The 17909-nt window shown below is 39.4% G+C and overlaps 1 long non-coding RNA gene across 1 annotated transcript; it reads left to right on the plus strand.

Annotated features, from left to right (window-relative positions):
- The first annotated feature begins 13648 nt into the window (after positions 1-13648).
- LOC113906420 lies at positions 13649-17298 on the plus strand. The gene is made up of 2 exons (XR_003514879.1): positions 13649-14023; positions 14629-17298. It is a non-coding gene; the product is annotated as an uncharacterized LOC113906420 (long non-coding RNA).
- Positions 17299-17909: the final 611 nt, after the last annotated feature.

The raw sequence follows: 17909 nt of genomic DNA on the forward strand, positions 1-17909 counted from the left end.
AAGGAGCAAGTGTCTTTTAATTTCGTGGCTGCAGTCACCATCTGCAGTGATTTTGGAGCCCCCCAAAATGAAGTCTCTCACTGTTTCCATTGTTTCCCCATCTATTTGCCATGAAGTGATGGGACCAGATGCAATGATCTTAGTTTTCTGAATGTTGAGTTTTAAGCCAACTTTTTCACTCTTCTCTTTCACTTTCATCAAGAGGCTCTTTAGTTCTTCTTTTTCTGCCATAAGGGTGGTGTCATCTGCATATCTGAGGTTATTGATATTTCTCCTGGCAATCTTGATTCCAGCTTGTGCTTCATACAGCTCAGAATTTTGCATGATGTACTCTGCATAGAAGTTAAATAAGCAGGGTGACAATATACAGCCTTGACGTACTCCTTTTCCTATTTGGAACCAGTCTGTTGTTCCATGTCCAGTTCTAACTGTTGCTTCTTGACCTGCATACAGATTTCTCAGGAGGCAAGTCAGGTGGTCTGGTATTCCCATCTCTTTAAGAATTTTCCACAGTTTGTTCTGATCTACACAGTAAAAAGCTTTGGCATAGTCAATAAACCAGAAGTAGATGTTTTTCTGGAACTGTCTTGATTTTTCTGTGATCCAATGGATGTTGGCAATTTGATCTCTGGTTCCTCTGCCTTTTCTAAATCCAGCTTGAACATTTGGAAGTTCATGGTTCATGTGCTATAGAAGCCAGGCTATATATATATATATATACACATATCTTTTCATATCTCTCTGAGACACAAATAATAGCTGTTTAAGCCCCTTTCCATTCTGCTCCCTGCATCCTTGTGTTTCTTGATTTCAGGCTGCAGATTGAGTTCAGGATTTCTCCTTGGGCATTGATCCTAGGCTTTGGATCATTGAAGATGTGATATTTATTCAAAGCAGATTCTTCTCATGAAAGATGACTGGAACACAAAAAACTAAGCCCTACGAAGACATTTAAGGGATCTACTCACAACATAGCTGCTCATATTCCATTGGCCAAAGCAAGTGGTATGTCAAGGTCCAAAGTCAGGGGAACAGAGAATTTGTATTTGGTTCAAGGCAGCTAGTTTGCTAAACAAACAATCATACACACACACACACATTCATGCATAAACACAAGTTATAAAGCATTTATACCTATAAGCCTTTATCTTTAAGGATTAAATATATTTCGTTTGGCAGATTTGGGCCATAAATATTATCTGTACAGTTTGTAAAAGGACAAGAGAGAGTAGTAATTTCTGCATTTTAATTTACATGATGGTAATGATAAATATTACTTTTTATCAAAGTTCAGGAAATGGTTCTGTGGGCTCCGCTTCTCATTATTTATCAAGAATGCCTGGACTCCATTTGCTTTCTGAAAACTATTTCTCTTAAGTTGGATTCTGATCCACTATTATATCTTTGTATTCTTTGAATTGAGTAAAGAATCATTTCCATTACTTGAGCAGTACCATTTTCCTTCAAGAAACATGAACTAGAGCCAATGAACACATCCATTTATGGGGAAAAAAAACCCCTACTAAGGTTATTGTAGGTGGCATGGTGGGGAATACCCAGCCAGCTGCCTTCCTCTGGAGGTCTCGTTGGAAAATTTGGCTCAGGTTACTAGTGGAAATATGTCTAGTGGTCTCATCCTCTTCTCAAACGTCTATTCCCTTCAGTAAACCACTGCCTGTCTTGGCACAGTGTCCTCACTTCTGGGGAGAGGCCCCCAGAATGGTATGAGATATATTCTGTATGTTAGGGATGAGGTGTGTGGGGAAGACTTCATAGCGCCTGTCTACATCAATTTTTCAGAAAAGAGTATATTAAGGTCCATTCCTTTTGACTTTATGAACTCCTGAATGAAATGAGACAATTTAGCTCATCTTGGAATAGTGATGTCAGAATTGACTGGTTTGTATCTTGGACTCTACCTAAGAACTGTGCAACTTAGGAAGTTAAAAGAACATCTTCAGCCGTTCTCAGTTAACAGAGACAGTTTTGTGATTATGTGGTATATGTCTGTTTGTGAGGAGATTAGGCTTTAATCCTTTGGGGTGAAGCTCTAGGCACACAGAAAACACACACATACACCCTGTGGAATAAGGAACATACCAGAGTTTATGAGCATGGGGATTTAATTCTGGGAAACCTTGTCTTTTGGCATCTGCCAGTGTATCCTCTGGAATTTATTATGTGCCCGCAACATCTCTCCAACCAGCCATTCTTCCCTATTTCCATAGTCACTAGCTTAATTTCAGCTCTTGTCATCTCACACCTGTATTATAAAAAGGCTTAGTCCTTTGTCTCTCTATCTCCAATCTTCCCCAGTTTCAACTCAGACCTTGGGCTGATGGAATAAGACTCTAAGACATTGCTCTTATTATGTCACTCCCTCCTCTACCTCTGCTGAAGGACCCCATCACTTATTCACTCAAAAGAAGTTGTTGAACACACATCATTTTGCCAGGCCCTTGGGGGTGGGGCAGAAAGTGACCCCAGCATGTTGAATCATTAGAATCGCCTGGGAAGATATTAAGAAATGCACGTTCCTGGCTCCCTTCCATTGATGGGACTAAGGAAGCCACAATTTTAACAAAAAACATTTCATTGAAGTATAATGTACATGTAGAAATGTGCACAAGTCATGACTTGAAACACATTTTACCACAAATATTCTGATATGTCTGGCACCCAGATCATAGAATAGAAAGTTAATAGCAAAAAAGATAGCCACCATCTTGACTTCTGACATATCAGAATATTTGTGGTAAAATGTGCTTCAAGTTATATATATATTTTAAAGCTTCCCAGGTTATTAGCTGTGTTTGGGGGCAACTCATTGTTTTATAAGGGTTAAAAAGAATTAGCTTGTGGTCTTGAAGTTAATTTCAACTTCACACACACACACGATAAAATTTTGTCCAACTAAATGGTAGGTATTGAAGATCAAGAATTCCTCTTTTATTTATTTTAAATTTATTTCATTATTCTTTCCTGGAATATACCATTTCAAAATGTCCTTATTTTTGTTGAGTTAATTGAGACATACTGTGATTATTGTAAATTGCTTCCAAATACAGTATCGATACATCTATTCTTATGCATACATGATTCATGTTCAACAAATTGAATTGTCTTTTTTCTCCACATCCTAATAAATGGATAAGGAGAGGGAGGAACAAAGAGGATGATGACACAGCTGTGAGTTAGGGACAGTCATGTCTCACAGCTGTGAGTTAGAAACCTCCGAATCTAAGGCTAAGCCTCCTGGAACTAGGATTTGTTCCTCACATTTTGGGCTGCAATATATTCCTTGGAAAAATTTTTAAAAGTAGACGAAATGTGACATCTATATAATGCTGGGCAATGGTATACAATGAATCCAAATTTGTTAAACTGAGAAAATTTGAGAGAATTAAATGATGAAAATTCATTATCTCTAGTTGTTAAGAACCTTACACACAGTTCCCTGAATAATGTTTCATTAACAGAAAGGTGCGACCCAATAATATTACTGCTTCAAATGATAACTGCCATTTACAACCTAACTGGTTTTCCAACTCAACTTGCTATTATGGTGCATTGCAGTGATGAAACCATTTGCTTCCAGGATTCTATTCTTTCTGTTGTCTTTGGAAAGTGGTTATTTCTTCTTTGAGACATCATAATTTTGCCATCAGGGACTATGCACAAAATGGTAACATGGCCAAAAAATAGAATTCACGGTTTTAGCTGTCTCTGTAATGTAAACTAAGAAACATCATTCTAAAAATCTTGTGGCCGGTACCTTTTTATATAATACTAACAGTACTGTTCTGGTCCAGGTGTTTATAAGAGCTAAGTATAAGGCACAGTCCTTGATGAGGTAACAAAAGATGAATGATGAGTGACTTGTTAGTTTAAGGAAGCCAGAGACTGGAAAGATCATCTCTGGCCGGAAAGGACAGGGCAGCTTCATGGGGAAGATGATACTTGAAATGGATCTTGAAGGATGGTGAAGCACTTGACAGGTGGTGACTGGGGCCAAAGCAAAGACAAAGATGTGAGAAAATACAGGCCAATTTTGGTGGAGAGCTTGGCTGCAGCAGAAGACCCAAAGGAGGCATCAAGGTAGATGAATCTGATGAGGTAGGAAGGATGCAGATAGCAGAGGATGTGGAATGCTGGGCCAAAAGTTAGGAAGTTTTCAGAGTACCTAGGCATGAAATTAGTAATGATCTGAATTAAGATACAGCAGTGAAGTTGAAAGAAGTTTATTTTAGAGCAACTGATTTGGAAAAATTTCAGCAAGTTGGTGACATAAGCAGCGAGGGAGATGAAGTATTAAGGATAACTAGGTTTTGAGCATGGGTGACTAGCACAGTCAATCAACCCTCCATTTTTTTTTTTTTCACAGCCATACTTCTAGAACAGTAAGCTCTATCCACTATCTTCTCTTTCATCTCAATTTATTGTTTGATCTGCTGTATCTGCCCTCTCTCTTGTTGATTCCTATCCAATCCACCAGTGGCTGTCACATCTAATGGGAATGTTTCAGTTTTCCAGCATCGATACCCTTTACTGCATCATGTATCATTCACTTTGCTAAACTCTCATTCCCAATGGTTTATCATTCCTTTTTCAGCATGAAAAATATTTTTAAAAGAACAAAAAGTTGGCATAGAAATCAGAGATCTTTAGCTTCATAATAGAGCCAAGCACAGTGCATGATCCACAGGATGTAAACCATTTTCTGTCTCAAGCATTACAGCAAAAGAAGTCTTTGCTCTTTTGTTTCTTTACATGATTAATGAGGATAGTAAGGATAAGCCTGATTTTGCAGACATGACAATGTCTAATTAATGAATCTCCCTAAAGAGAGATCAGAATGTATGAGGTGCTAAATAATATTGTTCATGTAGAGATTCAATTTGACCAAGTGATTTATTAGACAAGACTAACAAGTGATATCATTGGCTCAAGGGACTACAATTGGATTGGTTTATAAGATCACTTGAACTTTGAGCCATTGATTTGTGGGTATTTACTGTCGTATTAATTGCAGAGACTCAGAGTAGCTTTCAGGTTTCCAAACTTTGGAATGTGACATTTATTAGGCCTGTAACTCCATCAAAAGTGATTGAAGCCATTAAACTATTGTGGCTAAAGGAGTGAGAGTAAATAGATGTTACCCTCTGTAGGTTTTATTGGGCTGCAGTTTTGTACACAAATTTGATGCTTTGGCACAGCCCATGTTTATTATTTCCTTTAATGATGGCTATATTACATTTTCCCATTTTGCAAGTTCAAGCACAACTCTTCCCATGGCAGTCACATTAGATTCCACATGGGACTTCAAACCCAGCTGCAGTCTTTCTCTCCATTTCAGTTGCTATCAAAGCAATAAGTAACAGTCCAGTTAAAGTTGGAGATCTCAGTGTTGCCCAATATGGCAGAAAATCTCTCTCTCTTCTTTTCCCTCCCTCCCCTCTCTAGCTCCACAAAGACAGACATGCTGGTCACAGGAGATAAACTCTTGTTTGATTGCCTTAATAAGAAGCGACCTCAGGAGCCTCTGCGCAGTGGGACAGTCAACCAGGGAGACAGTTTTAGGAACTGTTTGAGAAATATGCTTCCTCTTACAAATACTTTGGCTTCAGTCTGGAGGAGGATGGATACATGTGTATGTATGGCTGAGTCCCTTTGCTGTCCACCTGAAACTATCACATCTCTGTTAATCGGCTATATTCCAAAACAAAATAAAAAGATTTTTTAAAAAATCCTGATTTCACTTCCTTTCAATATATATCCAGAAGTGAGAGTATTAGATTATATGGTAGTCCTATTTAAAAAAAATTTTTTGGAAACTCCATACTGTTTTTCATAATGGCTATACAATTAACATTCCCACCAACAGTATACAAAGATTCCCTTTTCTCCATATCTTTACCAATACTTAAAAAAAATTTTTTTTGGCTGATGGCCATCCTAACAGGTGTGAGGCAGTATCTCATTGTGGTTTTGATTTGCATTTGCTTGATGGTTAGTGAAGCTGAGCAACTTGTGTACTAGTTGGCCATTTGTATGTCTTCGTTTGAGAAATGTTTACTCAAGTTCTTTGTCAATTTTAAAACCAGATTATTTGTTTTCTTGCTATTGAGCTGTCCAGTTTCTTATATATTTTGGATATTAAATCCTTATCAAATATATGTTTCAAAAAGATTTTCTCTCATTCTCTAGCTTTTCTCTTCACTGTTGTTTGCTTTGCTGTGATGAAGCTTATAAGCTTGATTTAGTCCTGTTAGTTTATTTTTACTGCCTGTGCTTTGAGGGTCAAAGCCAAAAAATCCTTGCCTAGACCCATATCAAGAAACTTTTTCCTTATATTTTCTTCTAGCCATTTTACAGTTGCAGGTCTTACAGTTCAGTTTTTTAGCACATTTTGACTTGATTTTTGTATACATTGTGAGGTAAGGGCCCAATTTCATTCTTCACGTATGAAGGTCAGTTTTCCTGTTGCCACTTATTAAAGAGACTATCCTCGTTTCCATTCTGTGTTCTTAGCAAGAAGGTGCTCAGTTTATGGTAAGTCTGTCCTTTGTTTTCAAGATTTCGCAAAGTAAAATGTCTAACATACAGACTTTTAGGAGATGAAGTAGTTTCAATACTAAGATGCTACAATTAAATTAAAACTCACTAGTGTGCTGGGGAGCCTGAACCATATGGACTCAAATTATTAATCCTGCTTGCAATTCCATTTGACTAGAGCTGAGTGATCTCAAAGAGAGTCAGAAGCATTTAGAAATCACTCTGGGGTTCAGTGAACACTCCATAAATGCTTATTTAAACACAGAGCAGACCCTTCCAGGCATTTGGATGAACAATAAATTTTAGCGTTTGATTGTGGTTGAGGTCAGAAAAAGCTAGATTCTGTGACTTATTTTTTATTTAAATAATAAGCTTACTGATGACTGGGGCTGATTTGAGTAGATTAGAGAGGACAACCAGTGTTGTGGACACAGTGTTTTCCGGTGTAATTAACAAAGCATGTTTGATGATTGGAAATGTTTATGGGGCCATTCATAATTTTAAAATTGCTTTCTCAATCCTGGCCTTATTCATTTCTTACAGACACCCTACAGGTTGTCAGCTGCATTGCTGAAGTCAGGTAGTACTAGGGATGAATCAGCCCTTCAACAATTATTGGTTATGTGATATGAAACAAATTATTAAACTCTCCTGAATTTTAGTTATCTTCATATAAAAATTAAGGTAGTAATAGTTATCATGGAGCATCCCAGGTGGCATTAGTGGCAAAGAACACACCCGCCAATGCAGGAGACATAAGCAATGTGGTTTCAGTACCTGGGTGGGGAAAATCCCCTGGAGGAGGGCATGGCAACCCACTCCAGTATTCTTGCCTGGAGAATCCCATGGCCAGAGGAGCCTGGCGGGCTACAGTCCATAGGGTTGCAGAGAGTTGGACATGACTGATGTGACATAGCACATACGCACATAGCCTGCTGGCTAATTATGACTGCCAAGGATTGAAACTTGTTAGTTATTGCCCTGGGATGGACCATCAGATCATCTGGAAATTGAGGAACTATCATGTGGTAGCAAGTTTTTCTTTCTTTGACAAAAACATTTATATTTCTCCTAACATTCTCTAAGATCAAATTTTTGAAATCTTACAACCTAGGAAAGGTGATAAATAGTTGTAGTTATTTACTTACTCCCCATGAAAAGAAATCTTTCTTTATACAATCTTAGATATGTGTTGAGAGAGGTGGTATACTTTTTCCATCATATAAACCATTGGTTTGAACCCATAAATATTTTAGGCTTGCTTTCCTGAATAACTGAATATGAAAGGAACATGGTTTTGTCCACTCATTTCAATAAAATATCCAGAAATTAGATTCTAATGTGCTCAGTTGATCAGTCGTGTCCGAATCTTTTGTGACCCCATGGACTATAGCCCTCCAGGCTCCTCTGTTCATGGGATTTTCCAGGCAAAAATACTGGAATGGGTTGCCACTTCCTACTCCAAGGGATCTTCCTGACTCAGGGATTAAACCTTCATCTCTTGTGTCTCCTGTATTGGCAGGTGGATTCTTTACCACTAACACCAACTGGGGAGTCCTAGATTCTAATAGTTCCCCAATTTTGCCTCAGAGAATTCAAAATTTTTACATCAAACAGCTTATTTTGAAAGTTCTAGTAAATGTGATAGTTTTTCTCTGATGTTTGCCTTTTTTCCTCTAAGGGATCTATTATTAATGACAATAGAAAACATATTCGGCTTACTAATTAGTTGTTTTTCATAGAACAGATATTTTTAAGTGCCCAATAAGCAGTGGCGTGCTGTAAGCCTACTCTTTAGAACAGAAGGCCTAGATACACAGCATTTGTGATTTCCTGCCTGCGTACCTTCCTCTGTGGCTGATTTCAAGCTCTTGGTGTAATGTCACCGAACACAGAGTTGCAAAGAGGTAAGCCTACCCCGACCATATCTGACTATGTGTCAGATACCTTGGAGACACACACACACGCACACACGCCTATAATAGTACCAGGTGAAAATGGAAAAATTCAGCTAAATGTCAGAAAAAGCTAAGGTTAGACTTATTTTTCATTCAGGTCTTTTGCACTTACTTTTCCATGAAGTATCTGCTCATGTCGTTTGCCTATATAATGACTTCTTAGAGTTTTAAAATTCTTTATCTAGTGAGAGTATATAATTTGTCTCATACTTGCTGCAAATATTTTCCCCAGATTACCCTTTTTATACCGATTATCATGCTTTTGTGATAATATGGAAATTAAAGTACTTGTTAAAATCATCTTTATATTTCCCTTTTTTCATTTCTTCTGTTGAGTTTAAGCTTGGCAAGTTCTTCTCCATTCAGAATGGATAAATGTTTACCTATTTTTCTTTTGATTTTTGTGATTTTAATCTTTTAATACTTGAGTCTTTGTTGAATCTTTCAGTGTATAAACATAATTTAAGGAGAATATTTAACAAATTGAAGCCCAAGTGGTGCAGTGGCAAAGAATCTGCCTGCCAATGCAGGTGATGCCTTGAAAATTGATTAAGAAATACATTAGAAGAAACTTTCTGTTGGAATTTTGATTATTAGTGTGTTGAGCTTATATATTAATTTGGGAAGATTTGTCATAGTAGCATATTACTTTAACATAAATGACAGCTAAATTCTTTACCTTACAAGTCAATACAAAAGGAAAACCAAAAGTTAAGGTATAGAAGGGGCCACAGAGGACTCTGAAAGGGAATCAACAATTTGAACTTGGATCAAATCTCACTTATTTATTAGCTGTAAAGGCTTAACCAAGTCCCTGAAGATTTTTAAAACATATTCTTTCATCTGTAAAATGGGAATAATACACTGCTTCTTACCTTGTAGGGTTGTTATGAAGATCAAGAAAGAGTAGGATTATCAATACCTTTTAGAACATTGTTTTAACCCTTTTTAATTTTTCTTTTTTGGCCATACTGGGCAGTACGTGGGATCTTAGTTCCCCAAGGATCAAACACCACACTCCCTGCGTTAGCAGTGTGGAATTTTAACCACTGGATGGCCAGGGAAAGTTGAATTGTTTTGATCCCTATAGAAATCAATATTCCTTTCACAGGGACACACCAGGATCTGAATCTGAAAACTATAACTGATTTTCATTTCCTTCAACTGGGAAATTTCTGAATTATGTTCACCACCTGCCTAGTCCTTTTAAAAATCAAATTATTCATTTTTTCCTTGCCCTTTCCCACTGCAGATGCAGTTTATTTACAAAGACCAAAACTTTTAATACTGAAAAGAATGCATTCGTATTTTATAAGCAGGAGCCCTGTCAAGCAAATTGCTCTTGGCAGGAAAGCAGATCATGTATCTTGAGCTTATCTACCTCCTCTAGGTGGTATCCAGCCCTGATCACCTTTGGACATACACAGGGAGCTTTGGCAGACACACTCTGGCTGTCTGGGCTGGGGCTGTCTGGCCCAAGGCATTTGAAGAGGGCTCGCTCTCTCCCCAGCCTGTGGTTTAGTAAGCTCAGCTTCTTCCCCTCAAGTGATGCCTCTCTGCTGTCATTTTCAAGCAACCTACTACTGTTTATCTGGAATCTAAACATCTGGGAAGTTTAAAAGACCAAATTTGTTGAGGGCACTGTCTGCACTCTGATTTTATGTGCATGAGATACATGACAAGTAAACATGTTGATAGCAGGATTTATTAAAATGTAACTTCTGCAATATCATCTAGGGCCCGGAAGAATGAGTTCAATCCTCTGTGGCACCATTCATTTTAGATCTGAATGATCACCAGCTTAACCCTTTCGTTTTGCAAAAGAGGCTAATTCTGAGAGATGATGAATTTTCTAGGCAACGTGGTCAATGGCAGAGATGGGAGCAGAAAAGAATTTAACCTCCTAGATTCTCTCCATTAAGACTCTGTTACTGCATCATTCTGGATAGGACACTGGTGCAATACAAAGTGTAACAGAGGGTGCTGGGCAGTTTGGGAAGGAAAAATTACTGACTGTGACAGAATATCCTAAAAAGATCTGGCACACAAGGTCCTTCGAATGTCTGAAAGAAGCAGTGATATTGGGAAAATCATCTTTGCACCTTGAAGAGCCTTCTTGGATCTTAGATATCCTCTTTCTCATTTATTGGGCTTCCCTGGTAGCCCAGCTGATAAAGAATCCACCTGCAATGCAGGAGACCTTGGTTTGATTCCTAGGTCGGGAAGACCTGCTGGAGAAGGGATAGGCTACCAATTCCAGGATTCTTGGGCTTCCCTCGTGGCTCAGCTGGTAAAGAATCTGCCTGCAATGCAAGAGACCTGGGTTTTATCCCTGTGTTGGGAAGATCCCCTGGAGAAGGGAACAGCTACCAACTCCAGTATTCTGGCCTGGAGAGTTCCATAGACTATATAGTCCACAGGGTGGTTAAGAGTCAGACACAACTGAGTTGACTTTCACTTTCTCATTAGAAAATATTGAATATGAATAAATGTTTCTACTTAGGCTTGTTGTCAGGGTCAGGAAGATCCCCTGGAGAAGGAAATGGCAACCCACTTCAGTATTCTTGCCTGGAAAATCCCATGGATGGAGGAGCCTGGTGGGCTATACCTCTTAGGGTCACAAAGAGTGGGATATGACTGAGTGACTAACACACACATAGGCTTGTAGTAGAAAATACTACATTTGATCACAACCCAGTTTTCAAAAATATGAATGTCCAGATTTGATTATGTCCTCAGCCAGTCAGATCAGCACTACAGACTGATTTTTACTAGAACTGGGGGCAAAAATCTTCCAGCTGAAATCCCTTTGGCTGGCTTTCTGGAGTCTTCTTAGATTGCCTCCTTCTGACTTAGCAACTTTAATTTCCACACAGGAACTCTGCTTTTAATGGACTTAATTCCAGCTTTGTAAAGTCTTTTAGATTTTGATAATTTTGGTCTTCAAGTGTATTTTTCATGCTTCTCCTTTTCTTGGAACAACTCACTCCTTTTTCTCACAGTTTTAGTTAACTGTGGTCTTTGCTGGGTCTCTACTTCCAGGGTCCATGTCATACTGACTCCTACACCTTCTGACCTTGACTCTTCAATGAAAAAGGTAGAGAATGCCAAATTTTCCTCATGAGGATCCCCGAGGTCACTTAGTTATTGCAGGGTTCATGAATTAACTGAAAAGAAAAAAGTACAGTTGAATGTAGGGGAAGGAAGAGAGTCAAATAAAAAAGCTGCTTTTATTTCTTGTCACATACCTTGCTCCAGTCAGGCCTGACATGGCTTTTGTATTTATTCTTTTACTTTTTTAGATTTGGGCCATTTTAAAGTCATTATTGAATTGCCTCTTTTTTATGATTTGTTTTTCTGGCTGAGAGGCATGTGAGATCCCAGCTCCCCGACCAGGGGTTGGACCTGCACCCCCTGCATTGGAAGGAGAAGTCTTAACCACTGGACTGCCAGGGAAGTCCCTCTACTAATTCTTGAATTCTCATCACCACAAGTGAAATGACAGTCCTTAGGGTGTTCTCATTTCCCGAATTTTTCTGGCTTTATTTCATAGTGTCTTTCCTCTGAATGACCTTGTTTCTCTTTGAGTCATGGCAATAATACTTTGCTTTATATATATATATATATATATATATATATATATATATATATATACCCCTCAAATAGTTTAAGGTATTTACTTTCAAAATCTATAAGGACTATCATAAGAAAAATAAATTAGGCAGAGAGGCTGTGGCTTGAATGAAATATCTGCCAGAGGCAAACCAAAAATGCCTCTTCTCGAAGCTTATAATTTCCAGTGACATATCTCTATCATAACCAGTCATCTTGTATTATCATGATGTGTGTCTGTGTTTCCTTCCCTCAATCTTCTGTGAGCTCAGCTTTATTTACTGTTTTGTGCTGAATATCTAATATACTGTCTGATGTATGGTAAGATCACAAAAATTGCGCATAGGACATTAAAGACATTTTAGATTTAAGAAAAACAATAATGTAATAGATAAAATCAGTTTTTAAAAAAATCTATTTAGTTTTTCTTTTATTTTTTTTCCCTTTATTACCAGAAAAAATGATGATCTGGATACCTCAGACAACAAAATGGCATCCTCCTTCCCCATCTTACAACCTCCACGTCTCCCTTGAATATTACCTCAACTTGTTATGTGGAGTTGTGAGCATCTGTCCTTTCTATTTAAGGTTGTGTGTAACCATTTTCTGTTATGAAAAAAAAAAAAAAGTCAGTTCTTGCAGCAATGGTTTGCTGAAACTGGTGAAATGGATTGGTTTTGTTGACAAATCGTCTCGGTCTGAATTGCTGACATTTCTCAGCCCTCTGCTGGATTGCACAACATTGCGCAACTTTATGTGGAAATAAATGAGTTTATTAGCAATGAGTTGTGTGCTTGCGGCTGTGTCCGTGTGTGATCATAAACATCTTCTGTGGGTACTTACAGCAATAATGACACCACTTTTTTTTCAGTTCACCCTTTATCATAAACTATGCCATTATTCATTTCAGTGGGCGCATCTGACCTCAAAGAATGTTATGAGAGTAGCTTGTTGAAACAGAGTAATGGACAGTAGACTCTGAGTAATCCTCCCCTGGCAGGGCCATGTGATAGCTGAGCAGATGGCTTCTTCTATGTTGGTGGTCTGTAAGATCTCTACACTAAACCATTCACACAGAACACACTAGACCCAGGAGTTTTCAGTGACTTAAAACAGCAGAGTTTTCTGGACTAGTCAGCCTTGATCATTGTGGGGTGAACCTGTGCCTCCAGAGTGTGCTTCCTGAGGAGACCCAGCTGAATGGAGGTTCCTACCCTAACAGAGCACACCGCCCTCAGAGAACTGGACGAGCTGAGGAAGTGCTCGACCCCTCAAGTGGCAGGAGTCCAAAAACAAGCACAGAGCTAACAGCTGAGCTCAAGGATGACCAGGATGGTTGCTGTGTGGGGATGCAGCGAGTTAGGCAAGATTAGCGGGGAAAGCTTGGAGGGAGACCAGCCTTGGACTAGTGGAAATAGGTTATGGTCAACAAAAAGGAGCTGGGAGAATGTTCTAGTTTGCCTGGGGTAGGTCATTTGAGAAGTTAGGAGGAAGGAGTCATGAGCTATGGGATATGGAAGGGAAATGAAACTGTTAGATAAGTGGGCCAACTAAAATTCCCTCAGGAAAAAAAAGTCACTACAATCTGAATCACTAAAGAGTTTTAGGTAAGACGCTAAAACAGAAGCAGAATCTGGGCTCCATTCAGCAAATATTTATCATGTGTTTGCTATCAGCAGGGCACCGGACTTGCTGTTGGAGGACAAAGGTGAGTAAGAAATGATCTGCCCTGGAGGATCTTAGTCTGGTCAGAGATGAGCTGTGAATGGCTTATTTCAAATGCTGTGCTAAGTGCTGCACTAAAGCTGTTCCCAGGGCACCAGGGAAGCACAGAGGGGGAGCACCCAAGTTGACTTTGAGAAGAATTGAGGAGGAGGTGTCGCTGTGACAGAGCACAGGTGAATATTAGAAGAGCCATAGGACTAATTCCAACAAAGAAGTACGTGTGTGGTGGAGGAGTGGAAAGGTTGGGAAAGATTCTGTTAGGTGGAAAGGGTAGTTGCAGGAAAAGTCCCCACACGTGAAACACTCATGATATTTGCTGAGGCTGCTTATTGAGTTTGAACTGCTGGATCATCAACTTTGAGTTGAGATTGGGTGGGTGATGGGAGATACATCTGGGACCACAGGCTAGGGCTGTGTTTCCGTCTCAGGAGCTTAGTTTTGAGTGATGAGAGCTTGTGAGGTGTTTGAACATGGGCGCTGGAGTGATGGGGCTTTAGAATCATCCCTCTGATAAGTGTGTGGAAGGGTGGGTGAGGGTGCTGAATGTTAACAGTTAAGAGACTATTTGAGTCAGAGGTTCTGAGCACTTGACTAGGGCGATGGCAGTGAGATTGGAAAGGAGTGACATGTACAGGAAAGAATTTTCATTTGAAGGTCTGAGGGTGCTGGAATTGTTAGGTCACAAAGGGATGGAGAGAGGAATCTAGGATCACTGGGAGATTTCTGCTCTGATGGCTGAGTTCATGGTGCTGCCTCCAACTCCCCTGGGCTTTGACAGGTGGAGGATCCTCGGTGGAATCTAGTATAAAAGAAGACTGGAAGTGAATCAGCTTCATTCCAGCCACCAGTAGTTGCACTGACAGAGAACTGGAGTTTTATGGCTAGTTCTGGCTCCATCCTGTCCTGGAGGTTCCGTCACCACAAGCAAGTAAGGGAACCTCACGCAACTTCTGCTTCGTCATCTGCAGGTCATCATTACCTGTGATGTCTGCCCCAGAGGAGGGCTGTGAGGATCACTCTGGAGGTGGACAGGAGGGACCCGGAGCACTGTGCTCCAGGTGGACCGCAATGTTCTGGACATGGCTCTCCATCCATGTTCTCTGCTCAGCGGTGTTTTTGGAGCGTGGGGAAATAGTGGAGCTCTGCCCAAGAATCCCCCCATTACCACGAATGCTAACGGAGCAGACACTCAAGACCAGCAGAGATGACTCAGCATTTCTGAGGGTTTGTGGGTTTAACTTTGAGTCAACGTTATTCTAACACTTTAACTTCACTTAATATTTACAGTGCGTAGTATTTGGTAGATGGAGGCACAGAGCCGGGAGGGGCTTCAGGGCCAACAGAATCCCTTTTCGGCAGCTCTAGGAAATCCAGAATGATATTTTTTTCCCCACTTGGCAATTTTATTTTAATAGTTGAAAAATTTGAGCAGATTTAAATGTTTGTTATTGAACAACGAAAAGAATAGGAGGCCACAGCGGACTCATCAGGAAAGATGCCAGCTGCAGTTCTGAATATGTGAAAATAAAAAAGAGGTGAAGTATCTCTCTGAAGCTTCCTGTCACAACCCACCCGCCCCCCCGCCCCAACCTGCCCCCCAGACCAACTTTGTCATAAGCCACCACGGCTCAGAGTTCACAGACAGGAAAGAAACAGATCAATTGGAGGAGTTCCTGAAAGTGCCCCGTGACTGACACTGGTTCCTATTGGTAGCTGTTGAGAGCCAGTGCTGGGTTAAAGCTGGCATTGGTTCTTCCAGAAGAGCCAGAAGGTTTCACATGAATTTTTTTTTTTTCTTAAAGTTGGAAAAACCAGTCAGGAGAAAAAAAAAGTTCTCCACCCCACCCCCCTTCCTTTAATATCGCTTTCAGTAGCACAATGCATTTAAAGTAAGGCATAGTTTCCTCAGAGTAATATGGCCTCAGGACATGATTTAGATGGAAAATTTAAGTAAGATTAATGCAATTTATTATCCGACAGGATATCCCTACAAGCCACACTATTTGGCTGAATTTTAGATTCCCAATCTAATATTTCAGATGAGATTTCCAGATGGGTGTCTTATTCCTCTATTAGTTTAGTCAGGGTGATATAGAGTTTGTAAAACGGGTGAGGTTAAACTAGTTTTAACACTTGATTAATCATTGAAATTACTTTGTGATTGTTTGAATTCATTGACTTTTGTTTATTAAGTAACTCCCTAAAATTCAAAGCCAACACAAACTGGGGGCGCATTTCCAGCTTTGCTAATTTATTTGATGACTTCTTCAAAGGGAACTTTTTTTTAAAAAGTAGTAAATTTACAGTTACATTGAAAGGCTGCTCAATGCTTGCTCCTTGCCTTTCGAAAGAGGAGAGTGCAGGTTTGTAAGACTGAGGTCACACACACACACACACACATACCCCAGACCCACATTCTAATTTCCTGGAACATTTTGGGGCAGATAAATCTATAAAACAAATTGGATGAATAATTATCAGAGCTTTGGCAACTCCCATCAAGAAACAGAAGGATAGAACAGAAACTGTTCGAGGTGTCAGACCACACGTATATTCTGCCATTTAATAAAACACTGGTGAGTTTGTTAAGGGAGATGAATTCTGGAGCACACAGTGAGGCTGTTCTCAGCGGAGGATGAGCTCCGAGGAGGTACCGTAGACAATGGAACATGCTCCATAGCAAGAGCTCTTAGCACAGAGGGAAAGGGGAGGAGGCTGATTCAGAAAGTGGACAAAGCTCCAAACCAGAACTTCTTTTAGGGATATGAAAATTTCCTGAAGTCTGGGTTTGGTAAATTGATTACAATCTCTTTTCAGAGCCCTATCAGGAGAAAAGTAGTGAGCTGCAGACATAAATTTGAATTCCAGAGTCTCCGACTAACCCAACTCATAAATGAATTCCTAAATGCTGACTGAGCCAGAAGACCCAGCTTTGGAAAACCACTTGGCAGGAATCATTAGTTTCAAAATGAGATGAACTGCTCTATTTAGCTCTCATTCAAAACTTTACAGAAATGCCAGATTTCCATAAACACAGGTTTCCTTGAATTTCCAGGGCTTTGATTAACTGGTAGTTGAGAGTGTCTCACAAATACAGATTTGTATGCAATATTCAGCTTGGACGAGATTGGGAGCTGGAAGCCAAAACAAAGTATTCCCTCTTCTTTCTAAGATGTTAACTCTTCCCTTGTTTTTCAGAAAGCTCTTTTTGTTATGAGGAGTTTGGAGAATTAAAAATTAGTCTATAGTTTAAAACTGGCTATAGATCATATTCTTGTCTTTTATATCATCATTCACTAAGCTTTCCGTGACCGATCGACGGCCGACTGCTTTATAGTGTGGTTTTAATGCCCCAAAGGAATAAGAGAATTAAAAAATACACTGCTGTCTCTGCTGAAAAAGCCATAAAGTTGTGGCTTCTACTAAGTAAAGAGATTGCTTACAAAGAGATATTTTCTTGTTTTAATGTGTTTTCATTTTTCCTCTTATGACTATTTTTCTCCATTGATACTGGCGCATTAGGCAGAGTACCTAAAATTGGTACAATGTAGACAAAAGTTAAAAATTGAGGTGGTTGCTTGTTTTGGCTTTGTATTCAGGTCAATAAAAACAAAATAAATTTGGAGGGTAAATAGCCAATTTTCTGTATTCTGAAAAGCTGTTTTATTTTCAAGGAGCCCAGCACTGACCTGAGTTATGATATGGATTCCATTGCCTTTGTGGGCTTTTCCCATATATCTTTCAATTCCTGTTATTTGTCCACAGGGTTTTAAACATCAGTGATTATGTAAGAAGAAAGTATTAGTTAAGCTAGTTAGGCTGCCTCTGCCAGGCTGAATCTTTTATTTTTAGTGGAAGGGCTTAAAAGGTGACCAGTGACCAGGTTTACTAAGTGTAGGATGAAGCTTGGCTTACAAGAGGGTAAAAACACCCACAGACATCAACACATTCAGCTTCAGTTTTAACCTTTTTCTGGGTAGTAGGAACTCACAGTCTTGTCTAAATGAACTGAATTTTACAGGTGGTTTTCCAAAAGTTCAGCCCCCAGTTATAGAAGAG

The sequence above is a fragment of the Bos indicus x Bos taurus genome, chromosome 16 (genome assembly GCF_003369695.1).
Source record: "Bos indicus x Bos taurus breed Angus x Brahman F1 hybrid chromosome 16, Bos_hybrid_MaternalHap_v2.0, whole genome shotgun sequence".
NCBI lineage: Eukaryota > Metazoa > Chordata > Mammalia > Artiodactyla > Bovidae > Bos > Bos indicus x Bos taurus.